Here is a 12538-nt window from a genome sequence, read left to right as displayed (position 1 = left end):
CAAACTATTTATAATTTCTCTAATTCTATGCTGATAATCCAACAATTTTTTTCCTCTTTTGTGTGAGATGACTTCAGAGAAGAGACAAATAAAAATAGACAAAAAGACAGTGGAAAAAAAGTGACAGAAAGAAAAAAACCAAAACTACTTTTTGGAGCAAGAGGGACTGCAAACAGCACTTCATACTTTTCAGGAACAATGAAACCAATGGTATCATCTGCTGATGGAGACCACAACATTTTCTGGCCTTTCCAAACTCTCAGGAGGCTATCCTCGTAAAAGTCCATAAAAGATCATTTTATTCCTGACAGGATATCTCCTTTTTTATGGTTTTGGACTTGCCATTGATGAAAGGACACAATGCTTAATCCTTCCCCATTGGCTTCAGGTTCTTAACTAGAGCAATAGTGGACCTAAGTCTTGAAACTGAATTAAAGTATAATTGTTCTCTTTTTCAAAGAACAGAGACTCTGATACAAAACCAGTTTATCCCTTAAAACTGAAGCAATGGGGGTGGCTAGGTGGCTTAGTGAATAAAGCAACAGCCTTCGAGTCAGGAGTACCTGGGTTCAAATTCGGTCTCAGACACTTAATAATTACCTAGCTGTGTGACCTTGGGAAAGCCACTTAACTCCATTTGCCTTGCAAAAACCTAAAAAAAAAATACTGAAGCATTTGCAGTCGTCCTCAGAAAATGGAGCTTGAAATTACCTATGAAGGACTAAAAACATAATCAGAACTTTGGTATATAAACTATTTCGGAAAAAAAGGACTTGTTCAAATTTTTTGCTTGCATTTTTAAGTGCATAAAAGTTAGTCTGTTATTATTGTTTCATTAATGAAAAACTAATTTAAAAAATGAAAGCTAAAATTGCATATCTCAGGGAAAAATAATATAAAATTTACTATATTGAAAACATATATCACTATCTGCTTTTAGGTATATCACCTCTCTGCCAGGAGAGGCTTGTTACATCATCACTCTTTGAATTCAAGATTTATCGTTAAGTTTATAATATTAATTAAATCTGTCAAAATTGTTTTTCTCTATTATGATATCATTATACAAATTCATTCTTATCAGTTCTGGGAACTTTTCAATTTCATCTAAAATTGTCTTTTTATTATAATTATGACATAAATAGGTCTTGTTATGTCATAATCCAAAATGTGTTTAGAAATTAACCAATAGGAGGTTGTCTTCTTAGTTTCCTTTTGGGATTTTTGGAAGCTACCACAAAAGCCTACTAGAAATAATTTTTACATATGAAATATTTTCTTCTTGTTTTGTTTCTTTGTAGTTTAAGGTTAAGTAATAGTGTAGTTAGGTTAAAGGTTATTCAAAGTTTTGCCATTTTCTGAGAACAGTTTTTTTTTCCATGTAAACATATAAGTCTGAAGGCAATCTGTCTTCTATTCTTACCAGGCAATTGAGTAGCAGAAGGTAGAACTTTTGCGTTTTTATTCATTCCTTTTTTGATGATTATTATAAATGGCTAGAGATTATATTAATTGCTAATCCAGTTCCACATATTTGAGGTGAAGTTCCTAAATTTTTGTTTCCCATTAACAACCCTATTCACAATATGTATATATATATATATATATATGTATATATTTTTTAAAATCATGCCATGTAAAAGAAGAAAATTATTTCATCTAATTTTAACAGCTAATTTTAGGAAATGTAAATAGAGGATGGTGCAACTATGAAAGAGAAAATGAATCATTTTAATTACATGATATTGAGAAAAATTATATTTACAAACAATATATTTCTTGAAGAAAAAGAGAAACTGTCAAATAAAAAGAAAAATATATATAACTGCTTTCTTGGAGGAAAAAATTGGTTATATATAGACAAACAACAGCTTATTTGTATATATTTGTGTATTTATTTACAGACATGAAGAGATATTATCTGTGTGCCTACATACATATGATCCATGTATGAGCACATACATTTTGTATATACATACACATTTATGTATAATTACAATTTATATGTATAGCTCCTTGTATTTATAATCTGTGTATGTGCATATACACACTACATCTATCTATCTTTCTTTAGTGCAGCTATGTGTCAGAGAAAATAGAGCACTGGCCTTGGAATTAGAAGGATGGAAGTTTGGATCCAGGCTTAGACATTGACTTTTACTAACTATGTGACCCTGAGTAAGTTACTTTATCTCACAAACAAGGATATCTCCAACATTCTTGATTCATATCTGACCACTGGTCCCACATGGCTCTGGAAGAGAAAATAATGCTGTTTACATAGCAAAGCATGCTCTTCCCTCAGATCCAATATATATATATATATATTTATATATATATATATATATTAATGATAGCATCTCCTCCTTGTTTTCATGATCTTCTGCAAAAATGAAGGAGAAACATTGATTTAAAACTCTCAAGGAAAGCTAGGTGTCACAATAGATAGAGCACTAGCCTTGGAGTTATGAGAATAGCAGTTCAAATCCAAATTTAGATACTTGACTCTTACTGGATATGACTTTGGGTAAGTCACATCACATCCTGGGCGATCTCCAGTCATCTTGATTCATATCTGGTCATTGGGCTCAAATGAGTCCTGAGGGGAAAGTGTGGTTGGTGATTTTGCACAGTACCCTCTCACTCAAATCCAATTCAATTGCTTATCATGGCATTACTTCCCTGGTGTCATGGACTTGTTTGAGAATGAAGAACAAACATCATTCTATCTGTCTATCTATCTATCTATCTGTCTATCTATCTATCTATCTATCTATCTATCTATCTATCTATCTTATCTATCATCTTAGATCACTAAGTTTGTATTTTCTTATTTACACCAAACTTCCCCATTAAGTAGTTTAGAAGCATCACTGTATCATTCTAAATATCTAGAATAAAACTTCATTTTAGTCTATTGTTGAAAGAATACATTTTCATTAGTTTATCTTTCTATGTAATAATGAGGACCACTACTCCTAAGGTTCAAGTTTTGATCTCTCCATGCCAAGACAGAAGTTAAAAGGAATTAGAGTTAGCATCAATAGATATTAGAAGCAGAAAAAAAAATTTTGTCCTAATGCAGCCCCATACACTAGCTATGTAATTCTGAATGTCACTTAATTTCTTTTTTGCCTCAGTTTACTCAATGATAAAATGAAGATAATAATACCACCCACCTCATAGAGTTAATGTGAGCATAAAATTGATATTTGTAAAAAGTTCTTATGTGCTTGAAGCATATTATGTGTATTATAAATATATATTGCCCTATATCCTAATTTCCCTTCCTGCAAATAATCTGTTTTATGTTATGAAGTTGTGGTAACTATAGCAAATACCAGATTCCATCTTTATTGTCCTGTTTCCTCTAGGTTCTAGAAAGGAATTTTATATATTCTGAATCTCATTCACTCCTACAGGATATTCTTAAACTTAGAACAAATTTGATATATCTTTGACCTCAAAAATATAATTTTATTTTGGGAAAATATTCAAATATATGCTGCTACAACTTGAACTTTGTTTCTGATTCACACCTTTTTTTCTCTTCCTGTAATCCAAAATGGTACCTGATCTTATTGTTGTTGTTTAGTATAATTTTACTACAAGAATATGTAATTAAAATGACTCAGAAATAAGACTCTCATCTCTACTAGATCTTTCAGATAAAAAGAGTTATCTATAATCCTAGCAACTCAATAGTGAATGGCTGAGGTCATACATTTCCTCTTCCTTAGGGCACTTGTAGGGCTAGTGTACTATGACCTTCTCCTAAAGGACCTAATATTCTCAGAAGTCTTTGCCAAGGGAAAACTGCCATTATTTCATTTTCTACCCAAGATAAGTCTTAGAGAAATAGAAATATACTATCTCAATACACTCAGGATTGGTCATAAAATGATATCAGAGCCATCAATTATGAGAATTATCATTTATTTACTTTGTCTTCACTCTGCAATCTATATAAACTTTGGCTTCTCCTCGGACTACATTCTACAAAGATTGTCTCTTCTCTCCATTTTCTGAAGTGGTGAAATGATTTGATCCTAAGATATCTGAATTCTTTAAAGACAAGTTAATCTTAAATCAGCATTCTCACTTTCAATGTGTGTTCTGTACTTCCTTTTGTTGTTGTGTCTTATTTTTCATCAATGTCTTCAGAATGTCTGATCACACAGATCATTCTTTTTTATTCAGTCCAATCAGCAAATGATGTTTTGTTACTCTGTCACTTTTCAAATCAAGGCACTTCCTTGAACTCTCTGAAAAAGCTCAGTTATGGGGAAAAGAGGAAGACATGCAAAGGGAATTTCTGCCAGACGCTATAGATATCGATATTGATATAGATATAGATATAGATAGAGATAGAGATAGAGATAGAGATAGAGATAGAGACAGAGATAGAGAGGTAGAGGTAGAGGTGGAGGTAGAGGTAGATAGATGCAGATATAGATATAGATAAGGATATAAATATAGATATAGATGATATAGATATAGATATAGGCATAGATATAGATATAGGCATAGGCATAGGTATAGGAATAGGTGTAGGTATAAGTATAGGTATAGGTATAGGTATAAGTATAGGTATAGGTATAGGTATAGGTATAGGTATAGATATGTAGATTTAGATGTAGATGTAGATATAGATGATTAGATATAGATATAGATATAGATATAGATATAGATATAGATATAGATATAGATATAGATATAGATATAGATGATATAGATATAGATATAGATGATAGAGATAGAGATAGAGAGAGATAGAGATAGAGATAGAGATAGAGATAGAGATAGAGATAGAGATAGAGATAGAGATAGAGATAGAGACAGAGACAGAGATAGAGAGGTAGAGGTAGAGGTGGAGGTAGAGGTAGATAGATGTAGATATAGATATAGATATGGATATAAATATAGATATAGATGATATAGATATAGATATAGGCATAGATATAGATATAGGCATAGGCATAGGCATAGGAATAGGTATAGGTATAGGTATAGGTATAAGTATAGGTATAGGTATAGGTATAGGTATAGATATGTAGATGTAGATGTAGCTATAGATGATTAGATATAGATATAGATATAGATATAGATATAGATATAGTTATAGATATAGTTGATAGAGATAGAGATAGAGATAGAGATATAATTATTTAAGCTTTATGTTTGCAGACTATTTAAATGTATACAACCTTGAGCAGTGATTAAAAAATTTTTTTTTTGCCTATAAGGAAACAGAAAGTCACACAAATAAAATGACCACCACCAGGTTACTCAATTGATATTCAAGATTAGTAGAATTGCATCCAAGGTCATTCAATTCCATGTCAAGTCTGGTCTTCTTTCTATGCAATCCAGGTAATGAATTGTTATTTAAATAATTTTATTATTTCTCAGAAAATTTATCAGTGTTTGGCACATAGAAAAATTTTAACAAAGTGTGTGTGTGTGTGTGTGTGTGTGTGTGTGTGTGTGTGTGTGTGTGTCCCTTAAGGGTGGCAATATCTTGAAATATATAACTTTCAGCTTTGTTAACCAATTATCTCTGTTTGTGAGTTGAAGACATATTTACCGAACTCAATTTTGTACTAGGTATTCATAGTCCTATAAAACCGACCTATTAAAACAACCCAAAGAAAAAACAATCTTTGTTACAAACAAAATATTTACTTGAAGTTATATATTCATAAAAGGAGAAATATGGTGAAATTAGAATGAAAAGTGCCCATATTTAACCAATCACAATGTCCCACTATAGTGCTAAAGATTAAGTCAATTCCTTTAAGTATGAAATGAGTGAGGATCATTGGTCTCCCAAGTTTGTATTTTTGTCCAGACTATTGTATGAGCTGATATTCTAAATTATGTTCAAAATGACAATGAAGTCTCTTTTAAAAACCACACAGATGTCTGAATACATTTGACCCTGGCAATTTTTTCTTAGGGAGTTCAATATTAACTTGAATTTATTATTCTGAGATAGGGTTATTTAGGTATTTAATTTCCTTGTCATTTAATTTGTGCAACTTATATTTTTTAAAATGTTCATCCATTCATCCATTTGCCACATTTATTGCTTATATAGATGGGCAAAATAATTCCCACATTGTTATTTTAACTTCCCCCTCATGGGTGGTGAGCTCACCTTTTCCATTTATGATACTTGCAATTTGTTTTTCTTCTTTCTTTTTATAAATCAAATTGACCACAGGTTTTTCAATTCTATTGACTTTTTCATAAAACCATCTCTTGGTTTTATTTATTAGTTTAATAGTTTTCTTGCTTTTGATTTTCTTAATTTCTGCTTCAATTTTTAGATTTTCTTATTTGGTATTTAAATGGGGGTTTTAATTTGTTCTTTCTCTAATTTTTTAGTTGCATACTTAATTCATTGATTTCCTCTTTCTCTAATTTATTCTAGAACAGTTAAAGATATAATATATCCCCTAATAACTGCCTTCACTGTATTCCATAAGTTTTTTATGTTTTTTAAATTTTTGTCATTATCTAGAATGAAATCATTAATTCTAGCTATAATTTGTTGTTGCAGTCATTCATTCTTTAAAATATGATATTTAGGTTCCAATCAGTTTTAGGTTTTTTATCTCCATGGCCCATTACTGCAAGTTTTTATTTCTTTTTTAACATTATATTTATTTTGCTTTTCAAGACTTTATTTATTTTGAAGGATACAATTTCTCCCTAAACTTGCTTCCCCCCCCAAAAAAAAGGTAGTCTGTTAGTCTTTAAATTCTTTCCATGATATACATTGATCCAAGTATAATGTGATGAGACAGAAATCATATCCCTAAGGTAGAAACATAAAGTACAATACATAGCAAAATTGTATGATTACATAACTTTTTTAACTAAAGGAAATAATCTTGTCTTTGTTCAAACTCCACAAATTTTTTCTGGATACAGATGTATTCTTCATCGCAGATACCCCCAAATTGTGCCTGATCGTTGCACTGATGGAATGAGGAAGTCCATTAAGGCTTACCATCACCCCCATGTAGCTGTTAGGAGGTACAATGTTCTTCTAGTTCTGCTCATATCTCTCAGCATCAGTTTATGCATATCTTTACAGGCTTCCCTGAATTTCCATCCCTCCTTGTTTCTAATGAAAGAATACCATTGCATCACATACATATACCACCATTTATCAAGCCTCTCCTCAATTGATGGACATTTTTAATATAATTGTAGATCGGGTAGGGCTAATCCCCTTTCATTTGTACTTTTTTTTCATTAAATCCATGGAAATACTTGACTTTTTATTCCTCTATATGTATTTACTTGCAACTTTTCATAACTCATTAATGTAATTTTTTGGAATTTTGATTGGTAGGGCACTAAACATGGAGTTTAGTTTTGGTAGAATTGCCACTTACATTATATTAGCTCTATATATCTATGAGCAGTTGATGTTTGTCCAGTTATTTAAATCTTATTTAATTTGTGTGAGAAGTGTTTTATAATCATTTTGAAAATATTTCTGAGTCTGCCTTCGCCAATAGACTCCCAAGTTTTTTATATTGTCTGAGGTTACTTTGAATAGGTTTTCTCTTTCTAGTTTTAGTATCTTGCTAATCATATATAGAAAATTTGAGGATTTATCAGGGGTTATTTTATATCCTGCAACTGTGCTAATTGTTTCCAGTAGTTTCTTGGATTGATTTCTTGGGATTCTCTAGGTATACCAACACATCATCTGCAAAGAATGAGAGTTTTGTTTCTTCCTTCCCAATTCTAATTCCTTCAATTTCTTTTTCTTCTCTAATTGCTGAAACTAAAATTTCTAATATGGTATTGAATAGTAGGGGTGACAAGGGGCATCCTTGTTTCACCGCTGATCTTATTGGGAATGCCTCTAGCATTGTCGATGATTTCAGATATATACTGCTTATTATTCTAAGGAACTGTCAATTTATTCCTACATTCTCTAGTGTTCTAAGTAGGAATGGGTGCTGCATTTTGTCAAAAGATTTTTCAGCATCTATTGATAAGATCATATAATTTCTGATAGGTTTGTTGTTGAAATAGTTGATTTTACTAACAGATTTCCTAATATTGAACCATCCCTGAATTCCTGGGATAAATCCTACTTGGTCAAAATGTGTTATCTTAGTGAGAACTTGTTGTAATCATTTAGCTAAGATTTTATTTAAGATTTTCTGTATTCTATATTCATCAAGGAGATAGGTCTATAATTTTCTTTCTCTGTTTTAGCTCTTCCTTGTTTAGATATCAGCACCACATTGGTTTCATAGAAAGAGTTAAGCAGGTCCCATCCATTTTCAATGAGAATGAAGGCTCCCTCATTCCCACCCCCCCACCTTCTACCTCTTCCATAACATTGCAAAAGCTATTTCTTGTTTCTTTTACATGAAATATCTTAGTCTATTCTACATCTCCTTTAGTTTTTTCCCAGTATATTCCCATTTCACACATTGACTCCATTTTTACTATATATTATATCCTCAAATTCAGCTCCCTCTTGTGCCTTGTTTATATAAGCTCCTTCTCTTAAATATTGTATTAAATGAGAAGGTTCATATGAGTATTGTGACTATCATCTTTCCATGCAGGAAAACATGCAGTTCATCATCATTAGGTTCCTCAAATTTTATCATTCTCATCCACCAGATCTATGCTTCACCTAAGTCCTGTACTTAAAGTGCAAACTTTCTGTGCAGCTCTGGACATTTCAACAGGAACATTTATTTGAAATTAATCTGTTTCCCTGAAAGTCTATCTTTTGCCCTTGAAGAGGATGTTCAGTTGAATTCCAAGCTCTTTTTCCTTCCAGAATATTGTATTACAAACCCCATGAACCCTTAATGTAGGTGCTATTATATCCTGTGTGGTCTTGACTGTAGCTCCATGATATTTAAATTACTACCTTTTAGTTGCTTGTAAATTTTCTTTTTGACTTGGGAAATGTAGAACTTGTCTAAAATATTCCTGAGGATTGTTTGTTTTTATCTCTTTCCTGGGGAGATCAGTGGATTGTCTTAATTTCTATTTTGCTATCTTCTTCAAGGATATCAGGACATTTTTTTTCCTGTAGAAATTCTTTAAAAGTCAAGATGGAAGGTAGGTGACATAGGGATACAGCAATGACCCTGGTGTCAAGAAGAAATGAGTTCAAGTCCTACCTCTGACATTTAATAATTTCCTAGCCACGTGACTTTTGGCAAGTCACAACCCCATTCCCTTGTAATAAAAATCCAAAAAAACCCAAAACAATTAAATGAAGTCAAGGCTGTTTTCCTGATCATGACATTCAGTTAGCTCAATAACTTTTAAATTATTTTTCCTGGTTCCTTTTGCCAGATCAGTTTTTTTCAATGAGATATTTCAAATTTTCTTCTAGGTTTTCATTCTTTTGATGTTGAATTATTCTGTCTTGATTCCTCAAGAATTCATCAGCTTCCTTTAGCTCCTTTATACATTTGAAGGATTTGTTTTCCATAGAGAGTTTTCTTATTTACTTTTCCATCTGCCCAATTCTGCTTTCTTCTCCTCAATAACTTTTTTGAAATATTTTATCCTCTTGACTTAACTGGTTTTTGATATGGTATTTTCTTCAAATTTTTTTTGGATCTCCTTGACTAAGCTACTGACTTCATTTTTTATGTTTTTCCTCCATCTCTTTCATTTCTCTTTCCTTTTTTTCCTCTACCTCCCTTTCTTGATTATTGAAATCTTTTTTTTTTTTGAGCTCATTCATAGCCTGAGCCCAACTTCTGTATTTCTTGGAGTCTTTAGATGCAGAATCCTGAACTTCCTCATCTTCTGATTTTGTATTTTGGTCTTCCATGGAATCAAAGTAATTTTCTATTGTCAAGTTCCTTTTTTATTCTGTTTAATCATTTCCCCAGTCTCTGCTTGGTTTTGAAACAGGAACATTTGAAATTAACCTGTTTCCCTGAAAGGCTATCTTTTGCCCTTGAAGAGGAAGTTCATGAGCTTTTGCTTATTATTGGGACACCCCACAAGGACCATAGTATGTGAGGCTCTGACCACTTTCCTGATCTGTTACATGGAAACACCCCTCTGGGGCCCCAAACTGTGACCAAGATCTGATTATGATCACAGCCTCAGAGTCCTGTCCCAGGGAGAGAGGACAGAATTCAGAATTCACCCTCCACTTCTTTACGTTCCATAGGCTGAGCACTCAGTTAGCTCAGGCTTCCTGCTGGGTGGCTCTACTGCCCTGCTTCTATTTCCTGCAATCTTGGCTTCTCCAAGGGCTGCAGCCATGCTGGAGAGGGCCACATTGGCCTGGACTTTGCATTCACTCTGGCAGAGGTCTCCCTGATGATCTTCCAAGTTGTACTTAGTGCTCACTGGGGTGGCAGCTCAGGCTTCTGCTGTCCAGAGTCTGTGCTCACAGGGACCCAGGTGTCCTGGGGCTGTTCTGAAAGGCATACGGTCCTTCACCACACTGCTTGCCCCTCTAACAAGGAGGAATAGAGCCTTCTCACTATTTTTCCAGTTTACCTTGGGTTGGAGAATTGACTCAATGATTCTTTCTGTGGGTTCTGTCTCTTGAAAATTTAGTTAGTCATAATTTTAAGGATTTTGAAATATTTTGGAGAGACCTTCTAGGAAAGACTGTTCTCCTGCCACCACCTTGGCTCTGCCCCACCCCCAACTAGTTTTTAATGATGATTTCCTATCCTTCTCTAAATTACCATCATATCATCCCTAAAGAGTGAGAATTTTGATCTTACATCAACTATTCAAATTCCTTCAATTTTTTTCTTCTCTTATTGGTGAAGCTATCCTTTCTAATACAATACTGAATAAAGGTGGTGATAACAGACATTCTGGTTTTACCCTTGATTTTCTTGGTAATATAGTTTAACCCTATTTGTGTGAAATATTTGTTGATGATTTTAGAAAGATATTGCTTAATGTTTTAAGGAACACTTTATTTAGTCTATTGTTTTGTGGTGTTTTTTATTGGAATGAGAACTGTATTTTTTCAAAACCTTTTTCAGTTTTGAAATAATCATATGATTTCTGTTTTGCATCTTATTAAGGTAAATTATTCTGATAGTCGATTGATTGAAACAACTGTATTCCTACTATAAGTCTTACTTAAACAAAATGTACTATTCTAGTGATAACTTGCTGTAATTGGTATCTTAATATTTTGTTTAATTTTTTTCATCAATATTCATTAGACTAAATAATTTGCTTTCTTCATTTTGATTCTTCTTGGTTTAAATATCAGCACCACATTGATGTCATAGAAGGAATTTGACAGAATACCTGCTATGCTTTTTTTCAAATAGTTTGTATAGAAGTGGAAATAATTTGGTAGAATTTAATTGTAAATTCAACTGAACCTGGAGATTTTTTCTTATAGAGTTCATTGATAATTTATTAATCAAAAGTTTGTCTATTTAATTGTATATTTTGCCATAAAACTCTCTTGTAATTTTATTTATTTAGATCAATATTTTTACTTTCAATTTTATTGATTTCTTCCTTGGTTTTCAGAATTTCTAAGGTGATTTTTAATTAGATATTTTTAATTTGTCCTTTCTCTTGCTTTCTTAGTTCCATGACTTTTCTCTCTTATTCTTATAAGCATTTGGGGTAAGGATTAAGGAGATTAATTTAATAGCCTGAGGCCCAACACACATTGTTTTATAGTCAGATCCCATTGCACCCCCACACACACCTCAGGCCTAGGGAGGGGAACACAGATCAAAGTTACAGACCCTCCAGAGAAAGTATATAGCATCTTCTACTGAGGAGACCACTTAGAGTTACTAAGCACAGTAAACAAAGCCTCTATGTATTTCACCATCAAAGGTCTGTGAACCAGCCCCTCTCCCAATGCAAGCTCCTAGAAGAATGAAGAAAGGCAAGCAGAAAGGGGTGTCGATCAAAATCTACCTTGAAGGCAAATATCCTAACTCAGAGAATCCTAGAACTTCTGAGGAGAATATGAATCTGTCTACAGCAAAGAAAGTCTTCTTAAAAAGTTCAGGAAGGAGTTTAGATATCAATTGAATTATTGGAAAAGAAATGCAATAAAAAATTAACACTTTTCAAGAGAAAATTAATATCTTGCAGCAAGAAAACAAACCCTTGGAAAATACAATAGGAGAAATGAAAAAGAAAAGAATTATTTCCAAACCACAATTGGGCAAATAGAAGACACATTCAAAAATAGGAATGGCCAATTGAAAAAGGAATTGCAAAAGGTAAATGATGAAACTTCTCTAAAATTGACATTAGAATCTTTAGAAACTAATGACTTCATGAGACCAGAGAGGAAAATGTGTATTGAAAGAATACATTGATCCCATTCTGAATGGGTTCCCAAAATGAGACCACTAAGGAATATAGTGGCCAAATAACAGAACTATCAGATAAAAGAGAAAAATCTTACAAGTGGCCAGAAAGAAACAAATTAGATACCAAGGAAACACATTAAGGATTACACAAGATCTGAGTGCATCAACATTAATGGATTAAAGGGCCTGTAATAGTATAT

Source organism: Macrotis lagotis, chromosome 3 (genome assembly GCF_037893015.1).
Source record: "Macrotis lagotis isolate mMagLag1 chromosome 3, bilby.v1.9.chrom.fasta, whole genome shotgun sequence".
Lineage (NCBI taxonomy): Eukaryota > Metazoa > Chordata > Mammalia > Peramelemorphia > Peramelidae > Macrotis > Macrotis lagotis.
The sequence above is the reverse complement of the archived record's forward strand: the minus strand, read 5'-3'. Positions refer to the sequence as shown.